Source organism: Ixodes scapularis, unplaced genomic scaffold (assembly GCF_016920785.2).
Source record: "Ixodes scapularis isolate PalLabHiFi unplaced genomic scaffold, ASM1692078v2 PGA_scaffold1__304_contigs__length_218370807, whole genome shotgun sequence".
In the NCBI taxonomy this organism is placed as follows: Eukaryota; Metazoa; Arthropoda; class Arachnida; order Ixodida; family Ixodidae; genus Ixodes; species Ixodes scapularis.
This window is the reverse complement of record NW_024609846.1, coordinates 202,867,276-202,883,664: the sequence shown is the minus strand read 5'-3', so window position 1 is coordinate 202,883,664 and position 16,389 is coordinate 202,867,276.

Sequence of the window (16,389 nt, the reverse complement as noted above, 5' to 3'; positions counted from 1 at the left end):
TACCTGCCTTAGTTTACCCTTATCTTCGATTTTGGGAATGATAACTCTGTGTGCACGGGAAAAAGACGGTGGTAGCTTTCTTTGCTCATACGCTTCACAGAGTACACGACAGAGCGCAGGGCTGATTTTACGCTTGAATGTCTTATAGAAACCCGCACCTCGACCGTCAGGTCCAGGCTGTTTGCCGGGATTCAAATCATCGATAGCTTTCTAAACTTCCTCAACGGTGATCCCTGCCTCTAAAATTGTAGTTGTGTCACTGTCCAACTGCGACAGTAAACAAAGAAACTCGCTTTTAAAATTATTTATGTCTACAGGGTAGTATGAGAACAATGGTTTATAGAAATCGAGAAATACACGCTCTATATCTTCACGGTTACAACAGCCCCGGAATATTCAATTTCCGCTATCTCATTCCGACTGGCATACCGTTTCTCAGTGCCGAGCGCTTTCTTTGTCGGCGCTTCGCCAAGCAGCAGTTTCTCTTCTCGCGCTCGAACAATCGCACCATGATATCGGTCTTTATCCAAAACCTCTAGCTGCGCCCTTCACAGTACAGATATCTTCTTTATAGGCGCCAGGCGCCCTACTTTCATCGCCGAGAAGTTTAAGATTATCTCCAAGGAGTGCTTCTCTTTTTATTTCACCGTTTTTGATCGCGCATGATCTTTCCAGTGCTTTCGTTTTTTTCAATTTTCATTTTATAGCATAGTTACCCCCACCGATTCAACTAAATTTTCCAGGCAGTTCTCGACCGCTGCCGTAAAAATATCGTCGCTCATGAGCCTACCATTCATCTTCCATAGCTCCCAAGAAAATTATTTTCTTCTACTGTTGTCAGCTCCAAGCGTGAACGACACCAGACAGTGATTACTAAAAGAAACAGGCATCGCACAATATTTGTAACAAAGGGGCAGCAGCTCCAATGAAACGTACAGCCCATCTAAACGAGCGTGACTGGACCCTTGAAATTTGTAAAACGAAACTTTTGTGCATTCCCCATGATATCACCGACATCGTCCAGCCCACTCTCATTTATAATTTCGATTAAGGTGTCCCTGGTAGCATCTCTGAAAGGGGTTGCGCTCAATTTATCACGCGGGGAACATACAAAGTTAAAATCACCAAAGATGATGACTAAGCGTTCTGTATAAACAAAGGGTCGAATATTTTCAAAAAATTATTTCCTTCTATCAGCACTGATAGGAGCATAAATGCAGATAGCCTGCCATTCATGGCACAAAAATAAAAAAAAAAATCGCAGAAAACCAGCCGTCTCTCATCACAGGTGGTGACAACTTGAACGACCGCCCCCAAACTCTTCCGAACCAACAAGACACACCCCACCGAGACACCTTCCGCATGGCTGATGCCCACATCGTAAAGCGCCGTAAAATGCCACACCATACGCCCTGTCTGTTCCTCTCCTTCGACTTTGGTTTCCTGCAACGCGATGATGTCAATATCCCGCTCTGTGACGAGGCGATACACCTGTCTTCGTCTCCTACGGTTCGATAGCCCCCGAACATTAAGGGTCGCAAGTCGCACAGGCTTTGCGACGGAAATTGTCATCGGCTAGGACCAAGCAGAGCGCATGGTACTTATCTTCGTGGTAGTACACTTCTCGAACAGCATCTACTAGGACAGTCTGTCGCCGCGCTGCGGTGACAGCGAGCGCGGCTGGTTCCGGACGCGCTTCTGTGCCAGATTCTTCGTCCATTGCAGCTCGAGCTGTTGCAGCCGCCTTTCTTCTGATACCTCGACGACGTCGTCAAGACGGCGCTTTACTGACCTCGCTTCTATGTCCATCTCGGCCACAGGGTCCTCGGTAGCAGGGTTTTCGCCGTCAGACGCCGGGGCGACACTTGTGGCGTTCGGGTCCGCCACTTCTGTCGACTGACGCTCAACTGCCGGAGCAGGAGCAACCGTCGACCTCTGTGACGAGCCAGCGTCGCTCACCCAACACCACCTAGACAGAAGGCCTCCAGACGCGTCATCATAGTCAGATCGATCGAAGCGAGAGATTGGGCACGAGTGCTGCGTCAGTGTTCGGCTGCGGCTCGTGGCCAATCAGCGCGTCGAAGGTCGGGCTCAGGTCCAATAGCCGACCGATTGGATCCGACTGTGATGACGTTTCATAGAAGAAGAGGAAACCATGCGGAGGCCTTCTGTCTAGGTGGTGTTGGCTCACCTTAGCAGATACGGTGCCAGACTTGTCCTCCTGGCCTGGCTCCTCGGTTGCCGACACGGCAGACGTTGCTGCTTTTTCCGCCTCCTCCTGATCCATGAGTAGCTTGTTCTGGTTATGAACCGTGCCCCTTCCTGCGGCCCGAGCGTACGAGCGGACACAGTCCACCTCCTCGTGCCCCAAAGCGTGGCACTTGGCTCACCTCGGAGCTCGACAGTCACGACGAATATGCCCCCTCCTGTCGCACCGGGGGCAGACCGGGGCCCGCTCAGGCACAACCACGAGAGCCGTCCCGCTGCCGAGGCGGAGCTGATACGGTAGACGGTCAAGGGGGACGCCCTCCCGTAGCACGAGACGCACGATCCGGGTGGTAGACTCGACCCCGACAAAGCCGGGCACCTTCAGCCGGTCATAGCTCACCTCCTTGACCTCGCCGTGTTCTTCGAAGTCCCTCCTTATGGTGTCGTTCAAGACATCGAACGACACCCAGTGGAGCTTTATACGAAGCTCTTGCCGGAACGGGTCTACGACGAGGCACGAGCGCCCTTTGACGAGGAGCTGCCCCTCCTGGAGCACCTTGGATTTTGCCGTATCCGTCTTGAACTTCACTAGCCAGACATAGGTCATTTGACAGGCCCCAATTACAGCCATGTCGCCGATGACTCCTGCGCCTTCCCGAGGCATTCGAAAATATTCGATGCGGTACTGTCGTCCAGTCAAGTCGCAATGCAACACGAGTGCACGCTTCATTGATTCACCTGATGGCAGAGTGGGCAAAATAACTCGATAATACTAAGAATCGAATGCCTTGTCACCACGGCCGGCGTCGGCCGCTGTCGCAGCTCGCGAGGAGCCTTCCGTTCTGCGTCCTCTCCCGTCGGTGGCTGGAAACAGAACGGCCACTGCGCTACGGTCAGCTTAGAAGTCGCGTTTTGAAAGTTAGTGTCGTACTAGAACCAAAACGCATTCACGTTGAAGATTGAAATTTTAAGAGCCACTGATCGTAGTAATCGCATTCCAAAGTCGCTGCGCTGTCGTAGATTGTTTTTCCCCAGTCGGGTCCTGTAGGGATGAGGCCAGTGCTGGGGGATTCGTCGCCGGAAACGTAAAGGAACCAAGCAAATGACGTGAGGCTAGCGGACGCGGTTCGTGGGTGCCGACGACGTCCGAGATACGGTCCAAACATCCCTAGTGCGGACTTTGCTTCCGAGAAGGCTGGATATTCTTTCCGGCGGGCACACGATACTTAGACACATGCTTGTGGCTGATGCGAATCGAAGGAGGTGGATAACAGGACAACCAATGCACAGCAAATATGTCGAGCACGGCACATGGGTATGGTGCCTGGATCGCGTCTCTGACTGGTGTGTTCAGCGTCCTATACCGCTCATAAATCAAAAGTGGTCCCCAAGTGGCAACAAATGGCGTCACAGAAACCGGAGTGTCATGCTGTTGCCTGTAGCGATCCACGCGGTTGGGCGTAGAAATGCTGACGAAAAGCACGAGCGAACGTGATTGTCGCTGTCGTCACGGCGTCTCAGGCGTCCCAGCTTCCGGCGGCTCTAGCTTCCGTGAACTGTCACAGTGGAGAGCGACCTGCAGCAGAACAGGCATCTGCCATATACACCACAACTGCTGAAACGCCGCCAGGGTCGCGACCGACGACAGCATGACACTTCTAAGACGTCATCAGGCGGAAATCGAGGGACCACTTTTTTGGGCGCGGTAAACACACCAGTCGGATGCGCATTCCAGGCACCATAAATGAGACAAGGGACGCCTTTTTCCGGAGGTTGATACGGGGCAGAGCGAAGTAGCAGAGTGGTAGTTTGACGTCTGTGATGTCATGTCCGGTTTTAGTCAAAATACTGCTATTTGCAGATATTTTGTAACCTTGACATCTTCGCCTCTTCACTTCCCGTACTCCTCCGGAGTATGTTTTCAGCTCGTTCCTCCAAAGTCAGCGCAACTGTCGTAAACAAAAGGTAAGGGCGCAAACGAGCTGGTGGTGGTTAAACATTTCGACAAAACCCCCGAGACTGGGACAAAAAGGGACGGACAAACACAAAGTCTTTTTGAGACTTTGTGTTTGTCCGTTCATTTTTGTCCCAGTCTCGGGGTTTTTGTCGAAATGTTCAACTGTCGTAGTTGGTAAAAAACGGCCCGTGCCAGTCGTTTGCAAAGCGACGTAGATGGAAACAAATTGCTACTGCGTTTTTCGCGGCCTCGGAGATGCAGGAGCGAGCCGACGTTAAAAAAGATACGTTTGAACTACGAGAGTGTCAGCAAGAGCCACGTAAAATACCTGTGCACACTTGGAGCGGACGCGCACGTTTGATCGAAGTGCTTCGGGACCGATCTTTTACGAGTACCAGTCAATACTGACGTGTCTCTCGGCAAAGAGAGGTGGGACCGGCATTGCGTAGCTCTCACGAACTGTTATAGCTCGACAGTAATGCAATCGCCTCCGCGGCGACAACCGCGTCAGAATGAAAATGGCCCACTAATAACGAAGTGTACATACGGTGTTGCGAATGTAATCCATACGGCGTTTATTTGAGCTCCTTATCACACAAAACAAGGAGATAGAATCGACAACAGCGTTTGTCACCGCTGCCTCGGAAAAGGAGACGACAAGGGGAAGAGAATGGACCCCTTAGTTTAAAATTGAGGTCAGCGATCGAACTATAATACAGAAAGGGTGCAAAAGGGTCGCGAGGGCGCGTATTCCATTCAGCAAGCCAGCCGATCGGTCGTGGGCAGACGGTCTTGGCCAAGGACCGTCGGAGCAACGCCGGCAACGCTGCGACGAGTCGGAGTGCCTGCTAGGCCTCGAGCTCGTTCGGTTGGGGGCATCGTTGCCGTTGTACCTTTTCCCGGGTATTTAATTGTGGATCCAGCGTTCATGTTCGTCGTGGCCGGTTTCGAGTACTTCCTTCTTTTTTTCTTGCTGCTTGAAATCGGGACCCGCGAGAAGAGCACGTAGAAAAATAAATGTCCGTTGGTCGACGTTGTCGGTCATGTAGATTTGATCGTGGAAAGACGGCTCCGTAGCTGTTGTAGTACGTACATTCTTGGCGTAAGATCGTTTTGTGTGTCTGCTGGCCTCTCTTCTTTAGCGTATGGCACTGCAACACGCCGCGACCGCCACCTCCCCCCGCCCCAACAATAGACACAGCAACCTGCAACAAGCTCTCTGCAAAACGTAAAAAAAAAAAACTTGGTTGTCCTTACGTTTCCGGCAGTGACGTCATAGACGTCACTGCCCCGTATCGACCTCCAAAAAAGGCGTCCCATGAAACAACGGTGGTCGCCGCCATGTTTAAATAAAACGAAGCTAAGCCGGCCAAGCTTCAGTTTAGTACACAATGCACTCCATTATGCTTTAGTGTAAATAATTATATAAATGTGAAAACAGTTTATTTTTACATCTGAAAGTTCAAATGTAAGTCGACTATAACGAGCACATTCACGTTGCGTCAAATGAGTTTCGTCCTAGCCACTGTGGTCGAACCAACGAACATCGCCACATCGCCATCGCTATCGTAACAAAACCCAAAACCAAAGCGAGTGATAAACTTTATCAAAGCCCGTTTTTGGAAACAAAAGTGTCCCAGGTGCCGGCGTGCCCATGGAGCCAACTGTGGATTTGAGTCTAATTGGTGAGTGCTCGTCCATTCGTTTTACTTTTTCAGTCCTTTTTTTTTCGGAGCGTTTATGACGTGTTCTTGTGTGTGCAGGCAGCTTGAAAGCAAACGTGTACGTCTCCTTGTCGCACACGTGCTTTGCGAATTGGATGACCATCGATTTTTGCCAAGGAAGTCCCGGAACCGACTTGTCACTGAGCGAGCAGTCGGATTGCAGGAACGCACCCAGAGGCAAACGTCCCACCGAAGGCGCGGGAACGGGGAGGGCGGACTTGGTAAGTATATCAGGGAGCGTTATGTCGTGGATCGGTGGATAAGGCTTGAGTTCTACAAATCGGGTGGCGGTGTGTTTTGCGGAACCTGTGACTGCTAGATACCCGTTACGTGCTAGCACTAGTATTTGCACCCCGTTTGCTTCCACTGCGGGTGTTCGGAGTCAAGTTCGATTTTCGTTCTCGGAAACTACACAAAATATTTCGTGCCGTGCGCCTTTAGAAGCGGTGTCTGTATTGATGTGTTGCTTGCCAAGAGTATAAAGAATTCTTTTTAGACCGGGACGCGGACTTTTTATACAAAATGCTGTATACATGCCTTGTAAGTGCCGTCGCGCTAGGGAAGGACTGGGCCCTGCGCCATGCTGTTGGTTGACCTCACACGGCGCTGATGCGCTTACCAAGGCGCAGGATATCACTAACTGCCCGGACATCGCTGACATGCACCATATTTTCATCAATAATAGCTAGTTTTGTTAGATGCCAACTTCGAAACACGAGCCGAGCTTACGATGATGACGTTTAGCCAATATGTGGAAAATTTTTCGGCATTGGTGCGATTGTGCTACGAGCAGAAAGTTTCGATATGCCGCCGACTAAGTTTTGACGCAAAGGACCGTTCGTGTCGCAAAAAAAAAAAAAAATAAATAGAGAAGCTTAATTGCGCGCCGCAAAATTTGACGAGGGGATCTAGGAGTCGCTTGTAGAAAATTGTTACGACTTTGCGAACTACTGGTAAACAACGCAAGGTTGCCGTTATAATCAAACCCTGTCACAAGGATAGATCAAGTAACAGACAAGACAACTCGCATCGTCGCAGGGTTTATATTATGATGTTTCCTAACCGGCTCGCCTGCATAATTTCGCTCCTTGCGAAGGTTGCCGTCTCGCGGACGGCACAAACCAATGTCCCGGTGGCGCCGTCTCGGCTGGAGCACTATATACACTCCGTGCGACGCGACTGGCGCGCCGCCGCGCGGCCGGTAGCGAAGATAGGCAGTGAGAACCCCGGAGAAAACGAAACCGAAACCACGTCGGCGCACGTTGGTACGCATTGAAGTCGGAGTGGTGCGGTTGCGCTGGGTTCGCAGCATGAAGTGCTGCCTGTGCTGCGTCATTAAGTGCTTCAATAGTTACGCGTCGTATCTCGTAGAGACAAAGTTTCACAGTTTTTCACCTCGCCGATGTTTTCTGGGACAGCGACAACGATGGAGCCGTGCCGTACGACGCGAGAAATTTGGTCTCCCGATCATGTCTGCCACTGTGTCATCACGGCTGACATATTCTACTCTGCCGCTTTGCGCTCTGCGTTTGTTTTCGTACCAGTAATGCCTACATGTGTAAGCGCCGATGGGACGAACTGAAATGCCATCCCACACTCGCGGGTATGAAGTGCCAATTTCGTTGGAGGAATGCCCTCCAAAGAAGTTTCGTCCCTATCGTACGTGTCATTGATATTTCCGGACAAGTATGGCGCGCAATCTGTACTTCATAAAGAAAGATTCGAACGGTAAAAAAAGTGACAAATATAAATCTAAAGAAAACAACAATGAAACTCGGAATCACTGGAGAATCGACGTTTGAGTATGGAAGTTTATGTGGTGTGCTTTCTTTCTGGATCAGCCTCCTTTTGGATGTGAAAACGCTGACACCCTGAGTTCTGTAGACAACAATTTTTTTCTCGGCTTTAAAGCCACCTATCGCAAAGTGGTTTGAACTGGAAGTAACTTCCACTGGTCCCTTTTTACCAGTAAAGTGTGCACCTCCCACGATGAGTGGTATTATCTTGACAGCCTTTGACGGTCAAAACTGGTTCCCATTTAGTTACGCCGCCCAAACTAAATTTCCACCTGGTTTCGCTATGCCAACTCTTTTTGTTATAATAAGTGTTGTGCCAAGTGACGGTCATGTTAAAGTACCTGTGCGCCGAAAATCAGCACCTCGCACAACAGGTTATTACACAACAGGTTATTACACAACAGCTGACCGCAAAAGCCCTTGGCGGCCAAACCGTGTGTTGGCCGACAGCTTTGTTTTCTCGGCTTTGGAACCACCTTCCGTAAAGTTGTTTCAATTGGAAGTACAGTCCACCAGTCCCTTCCTACTTGTAAAGTCTCCACCTCCCACAATCAGTGGTATTCTCTTGACAGCCTATTCATGGTCAAAACCGGTTCCCATTGAGTTATGCCGCCCAAACCAAATTTTCACCTGGTTTCCCTATGCCACCTTTTTCTTTTTGCATACTAAGTGCTGTGTCATGTTACTGTCAAGTCCAAGCACCTGTGTGCCCAAATCTGCACTTTGCACAGCCCGCTATAACACAACATTTTGGGTCCAATATTGGATATCCCGTACAGCTTTATTTCTTTGTACGTTAGAAACATAACTTTCACACCTGCTGTCTCAAAGAAACTTGGCACTTTTCGTGCACAAACTTAGTGAACATCTCACTCGCCTCCAAATATCATCGTTCCAGCAGTCCTAGGTTTACAGCGACGAGCGAAACAAATTTCCCACTCAGAGCAATTATGGTGGCGGCCGTCTTGTTTTTCGGAAAATTGCTCCAACTCCTTTTTCGGCCGCAACTAGAGAAATTACCCCTAATAACGACTCAAACTCAATATATAAGAAGTGGAGAACAGCTAAATGCCCTTCTGCCCCAGCACTCATGCAACGTCACCCTCAACTTATCGGCTCAAAACGCAAAAGTTTCGTCCGCGCGCGCTTCCGCCGCCACAGTTTGGCATGCGAAAAGGCGCCGCAGGCTGCTGAACGCGCCTCACAGTCGAACGCCAGCTCCTCCGCTAGCGGCGCTGCGCGCGTTTTTCAAAGCGCCCCCTATAGTTCCCGCACGGAGTGTATAGACTCCGTGCGACGCGACTGGCGCGCCGCCCGCGGCCGGTACCGATGGTAGGCAGTGAGAATTCCAGAGAAAGCGAAACCGAAACCACGCCGCGCACGTTGGTACGCATTGAAGTCGGAGCGGTGCGTTTGCGCTGGGTTCACAGCATGAAGTGCTGCCTGTGTTGCGTCATTAAGTGCTTCAATAGTTATGCGTCGTATCTCGTGGGGACAAAGTTTCAGTTTTTCACCTCGCCGATGTTTTGTGGGACAGCGGCAACGATGGACCCGCGCCGTACGACGCGAGAAATTTGGTCTCCCGATCATGTCTGCCACCGTGTCGGCACGGCTGACATATTCTACACTGCCGCTTTGCGCTCTGCGTTTCTTCTCGTACCAGTAACGCCTACATGTGTTAGCGCCGATGGGACGAACTGAAATGCCATCCCACACTCGCGGGTATGCAGTGCCAATTTCGTTGGAGGAATGCCCTCCAAAGAAGTTTCGTCCCCATCATACGTGTCGATGATATTTCCGGACAAGTATGGCACGCAATCTGTACTTCATGAAGAAGGATACGAATGGTAAAAACAAAGTGACAAATATGAATCTAAAGAAAACAACAATGAAACTCGGAATCACTGGAGAATCGACGTTTGGGTATGGAAGTTTATGGGGTGTGCTTTCTTTCTTGATCAGCCTCCTTTTGAATGTGGAAACGCTGACACCCCGAGTTCTGTAGACAACAATATTTTTCTTCTCGGCTTTAGAGCCACCAATCGCAAAGTGGTTCAAACTAGAAGTACGGCGTCCACTGGTCCCTTCCTACCTGTAAAGTGTGCACCTCCCACGATGAGTTATCTTGACAGCCTTTGACGGTCAAAACCCGTTCCTATTTAGTTACGCCGCCCAAACTAAATTTCCACCTGGCTTTGCTATGCCAACTCTTTTTGGTATAATAAGTGTTGTGTCAAGTTACGGTTATGTCAAAGTACCTGCGCGCCGAAAATCGGCACCTCGCACGACAGGTTATTACACAACAGATGACCGCAAAAACCCTTGACGGCTTTTGCGGTCAGCTCTTCCGCTGGCGGCGCTGCGCGCGTTTTTCTAAGCGCCCCCTATAGTTCCCGCATACCTCCTTCGGAGCAGCGTAGCGCAATCTAGAACGCCATCTCTCGGCGACTAGCGGCGAACACCCGGAGGTTCCAACTCCGGTCGGAGATGCACGGGGAACGTAAGAAAATCGTTGTTTCTTGAATATTCTGGAGATGTACGGAACGACAATAGTTTTTGACATAATAAAGGAACATTTTAGAATAACTTGCGCTGAGTTGTGTGCCAAGTAAGGACGTAATATAAAAAAAAAAAATTGCAGGAGCGGCATCATGCAGCAGACGACGCGGCGACGTCACAGCGTCGTCACAGCGTTCACTTGACCCGCTCCGGCCAACCCAAAAAGCCCATCTCCGCTGCGTGCAAAAATCGTCTGCTTCAAACGCCTTGGAAATTGCCTCTCAAAAGTTTCACCTGCATCCGATAATATTTAAACTTTGATAAAGTGTTTAGTGCTTTACGAACTTCACGACAGATTAGTTTCGAAAAGTGTGAACTCGCCGTTTATTTTTTAATTAGCAGTGTTGCGTCGATCTCTATGTATTCTCCCATAAGGCGAACCGCCTCCTGCGAAGGGCCGTCGAGTCAACCACCTGCATGGTGCTTACCCGCGTTCGACATCATCATGTGACGTAGGTGCAAGGCATGTAATGTTGCGCTTATTTGTTAGCCCTCTGGCAGTACTTTATTGCGAAGGTAGGGGAAAAACGCCGTTGAGTAGTTAGAAAGAAAACAAGGTGTTTCGAACAACGTTCTTCAAAAGACCATGAACTGATTTCCCAACTATTTCCTCCTCAGCTTTCCTCCTCAGTTCCTAAGCGAATTGAGAAATCATGTGGTCGTATTTGACTGGAACCCAAAGTTCTCCCAGCAGTCTAAGGTCGGGAAGTACAAAGCCCTTGATATAATCCACGCTTCACATTTTCGCAAGCTCCAAAAACCATAAAGCGAGCGATGAGACAAGTGATAGCGACCCTTTTCATTATCACTCGGTCATCCGCGCAACGAGGCGAACCGCATGAAAGCGACTTGAGCAAGCGATCAAGGCGATGAGCAACGTTTTCTAGAAATCCAAAAACCAAGCGGCGTAACGACCGACAGTAAGGAATCTCCATCGCTCGTCTCGTCGCTTGCTAAATCACTTGCATGCGGTACAGCCTTAAATGTGTGAACGCGAGAGGGGCATTCCACAAGTGATTGCTGTGCTACCACTCACTTACAAGTGCCTCTGATTTCAAGGCTACACTGCCATTTGCTTCCAAGTGCTGCACAGGCCTTGTGTGCTGGCCCTTTAACGCCACTTACGAAACGAACACAAACGCATCAAGCGGTTAAGCGGGGTTAGCTATCTGGTGTGTTTACCGCACCATTATTTTTCAGGTAGGCGGGCTTTCAGAAGAAAATTGGGATTAACCTGAGTTCCATGATATAACCCATACGGGTTTTGAAAATTGGGAACTATTACCGCGCACGCAGCTGGCCTAGTTGGCTGTGCTTCCGTGTCCTAACGGTTACCGTGCTTGCTTCCCACACGAAAAACTGAGGTTTGATGCCTGGCCGCTGATACACCTTTCTGTTGTTTCTGTAATGTCACATTCTGGTAAATTTGAGAACCCTGACGCTTATTTGAGGTTAGAATGTTCTACGCCGGTGGTTCCAGAAGCCCACGCGTCTACATGAGAGGCTCCGCGTGGCCAGCCTGAGTTATTAGTCTCGCCCCAGCGTTTGATCGTGCTGTTTTACCGACATCGACGCTTGCGACGCTAAGCTTCTTCTATTTTGTTTTGAGCTCAAGTTCGCCTCATTAAATGTTTAGTTCGTCCTTTATTTGCCGCCTCATCATTTGTCATTCGTGACAATATCGGGGCTTATTCGAAAATGAAGGCCTGCCCATAATGCCTTTGATATTTTTGGACAGTGTCCACCGCATGACTGCAACTGGTTAAGAAAGTGCAGTTTTTTATGTCACTCAGAATCTACAATCCTGCATAGAGAAAATAATCACTAGGCTAATAACCAGAGTATCTTTGATTTTGCCGAACCTCCATGGTATGCATACTTTACAGTAAGATCCGTGGTTCGATAATCCAGTTTGAATGTTACCGTGATAAAATTCATACCGTTTTTTTCGCTGGGAACTTATTATTGAAATTTTGACTCACCCGTCTGTGATGGTCCAAATGCCCCAAAAAGATATTTGTAGCATTAAATCTCCTTTATTTTTAGTGCAGCTCAAGATTCAGTTTCCTGCAAAGGGGCGACGAAGGCGGTTTTCGATGCTGTAAAGGCGCGTTCACACACATGCGCCCGTAGCGACCGCAACGACCGGAACAACCGAAACGACGGTTGCAAGGGTCTGAACCGTTAGTTGCCATAGCGACGGAGGGACGCACGCACGTGTCGTTCACGACGCAAGGAGTTGGAGCGAGCCCAACTTTCCCCACTGCGTTCGAAACAACTGAAACGACCGCAACGACAGATCAATCACACGTCGAAGAGAATGGGTGGCGCGCGTTGCATGCCGGTCGCGGGCCGGCTCCTTCTATTTGCAAACATGGCGTCGGTGGTGATCGTCGACGTGGACGGCGTGGTGAAAGCTCATCGTTTTGCGTAAAAGCGCTATCCTTGACTGTGAATTTTCTTCGTGTGTCGCTAGATAACCCAGCACGTACTAGAAGGGAAGATCCACCTACTCGTGCGGCGATATCGTGGCGGCACTCTCAAGACAGCAGAAACGCCCGTGCCGTCGTTTTTGTTTACTTCGACTACGGTGGTGCTTTCTAAGCCTTTGTGTCCTCGAACATCGCTCGGATTTCTTATTTGGCGCATTTCATGCGTGTGATAAAGTTCAAGCTATTACTGGCGCGTACCGTATAAAGGATGCGAATTTTCACGCGTTTTCATCACCGGAGAAAAGTGGTTAGTGTTAACAATCCTGAACGCTCGCAACGTCTATCTGATTACCAAAACATATTTCTACGTTGCTATATCGCTGATAAGATTACATCGTCTTTTATAATCGTAGAAAAGGCGTGTGGCGACATTTGTAGTATCGGAAAAGTCGTGTATTAGAGCCGTGATCCTCCAAGACGGCGTACTCCATCTTTTTCTTTTCTTTTTTTCATCCACTGTATCCTGCAAGCCTACCATGAAAAAAAAAAAAAAAACATTAATAAAGCTTTAGGCTATAGAAAATTGTCTGTCTGTATATTCTGTTACGGCATTGACTGGCAGTGCGTCCCCTTTTTAGAGGCACCGCTGAAACAGCTGACGGCGGCGTAGGAGTGGTCGCCGTGTTTCCGATCCGCTGCGCTTGTTGCTGCGGTTGCATGTGTTTGTACGCGCGGCGCAGAGCGGTCGTTCCGGTCGCTCCGGTTGCAACGGACGCATCGCGCTCGTAGTGCATGTCTGAACCAGCCTTAGACCTGCAGCGCCGAAGCGTGACGGGGCAGCCCTGCAGGCGGCTGAAGCGAGCAGCTCCGAAAAGGGCACTGACTCCGGACAAGCTGGCAGCCGTGGGCAGTAAGTTGTTTCTCTTTGCTACCAACACGTCAAACTCTGCCATTTATTTGCAGCCATCAATATGACTTCATGCCGACCACTTTGAGTGCTTGGTCTCTTTATTCAGTAAATACAAAATGAAGTATATGCATAAAGGTTGCTTGCATGTAAAGAAAGGCACCATTCTTTATAATAATCACAGGCCTGACGGAAGAATGTCCCAATCACGGACATCTGCACAGAGTGTTACAATACTTGACACCTACAAGGAATCGCTCTGCTTATTAAAGGGTAAGGTGATGCTTGTACATATTCAACAATCTTTAAAAACTCAGTTAAATAATTGTCAATTGTTTCCAACATCGTCATGCTTGTTGTCAGCATGCAGAAATTTAGTTAGTGTTTTTTGACCTCCGTTTACTGAAGATCGCTTTGGCTGTCGTCACATACGTAGCTTCGTTTACAGCTGCACTTATCAATTTTCTCCACCGAGCCACAATAGGCCGTGGTTGCAGAGGAATATCAGGTACTATTACGGTGAATATGAGCTGAAACGCCATGACACTTTGTCTCGGGACTATTTGTGCTGTTTGTCGTATCACTGGGAAAACACTTGTGCACGCTGGGGTCGAGACACATTTACTCCTGTGCTCGTTACGCCGTTCCATTTAGTGATGCCGCGAACTTTTTTCGAATCGAAGATTCGATGATCGATTCAAGCGGTTCGAAAGGTTCGAAAGATTTCGATTTTTCGAATTGTCTATATCGTAAAATTCGACAGAAGTCGAATTTTCGAACTTGTTAAAGGCCGACGACCAGACTCGAGATTCTGCAAGGCAGAAGACCCTCCTCTCCACGCCTTCGGGCGAGGGAAGCGAAGGATGGAAAGAAGGGAACAAGAGGGGCGGGCGCGGTTGGAAAGGGTAGGAGGGAGAGGAGGAAGCGGGCGAAAAGTGGAAAGCGCGAACTGGTCGTCGGTCTTTAAGCTAAGAAGTTCGACGCTTTTCGAACCGTCGAACTTATTACGCTAAAAAAATTAATCTTTTTCGAACTTTTGAATTTATTGCGCTGCAAGTTCGATGCTTGTCGAACTTCTGAACTTGACTGACCAAATATTTCGATGATTTTTGAACTGTCGAACTTATTCATCAAGAGAATTCGAAACGTTTCGAACTTTCGGATCCTGAAAAGTCAGAAGTCGACGAACTTCGAACTTTTAGGCTAAAAGTTCGACGTTCATCGAACTTCGAAAGAACGGCGGACGGTTTCATTTGAATTCAAGTAGTGATGTACATTCGTAATTTTTTTTTCTCGAACTTTTACACGCGGTGCTGCGTTCCTTACAAAAGACAATGCTGTTTGTTTCAATGTTCTGGCATGCTTAGTTTTAAAGAAATAAATTCCCAAAGGGGCGAGGTAGGACGACGGGTTTTGACGATTATCGTTTGTGCCAGATTTGAAGCGCGCTGTAGCCGAAGCTATTTATGGTAGAGATGTTATACTTTTTAAGAATGATCTTTGTATAACCTAGGTAAGTGCCGTCTTAAGACGTGATTATTGTTATTCAACGTGAGTTTCGAAGAAATGTCCAAACATGTATCTACATGCAATTATGCCCTGAACTTAATATTTATTTTCGTCTAAGTTGTTTAAGGTATCGAATTTAAATTAACACCACAGACAGTACATATCATTGCCATCTGCAGAATACAAAATAATGTATTTATTGTTTTTTCACGTTAAGGAATAAATTAACTCATGGGAGAAAATTTCTAATAGTGTTCACGTTCAGCACGTCATTAAAAGAAAACATTTTTTTTTCGCTTCACGTTCCTGGGACGTGTTTCTTTTAGCCTGCACACATTTTTGTAAAAGAAACTTGTTTCGAAGATCTGAACCTCTGAATATGCAAGAATACAACACTTCCGGCGAATTCTTGATAATTTTTTGTTTCTCCAGCTTTTTATCCCCGCATTTATTCTTTCTTTTTTTTTTTTAACTATTGTTGCAGGTATTTAGGTCGAAAAGACATAGCTTTGAACTTCCGAACCACTAACCATGTGACGAGTAGTGCCTTCTGACAACGAGTTTTTAACAATGACTATCTACGCAATCTTTTATGGAGTGAAGAGCGACAGTAGCTATACAGATGCATAAACAATTTCAGACTAAAATAAGCTCGACCACGCCCTCTTTCCCCGTATTGTTTTCTTTAACAGTCCAAAATATCTGGAAGGGGGGGGGGGGGGGGGGAGGAAAGGGGCTGAAGCCTCCCCCCCTTCCCCGTTACCCTCTTTCCCCCCGTTTTTCCTCTTCCGACGCCACTTGTATGGTACAATGCTCCTCGACCTCGAGTTGTGTCGGCTTTTTGCGAGGCGATTCCGCCGTCCCAGAAAATAAACCTCCAGGACAATTACAAACTTAACTTACTATATAGACCTTTTCTGTGTACTCTCGTCCTCAGCCACCTAATAGGCGTATCCGGTATGGGCGAAGAAAAAATAATCCGACGTTTCAACGTGCAAATAGTAAAAAAATAAAGGGGAGGCAAAACGAGAAAGTGTGACAGTTACGCTTATATCCTTAATGCCTTCCATTGGCGTGGCAGAGGCAAAACAATGTTTTCGCCCATACTGGAAGTGACGTAAATTCAAGATGGCGGCGCACTTGCAGAAAAGGTCTATACCAGCGTCACTCGGGCGACGTTCGATCGGATTACTACCAGCGTGCAAGGGGTGGCGAGGTAGTTTGCCAGATCGCTTCAAGGTTTTTCTGAGCCTCAACCTCCTGCTCGCCCCTGGCCGTTTCGAACTGGATGAGTCTC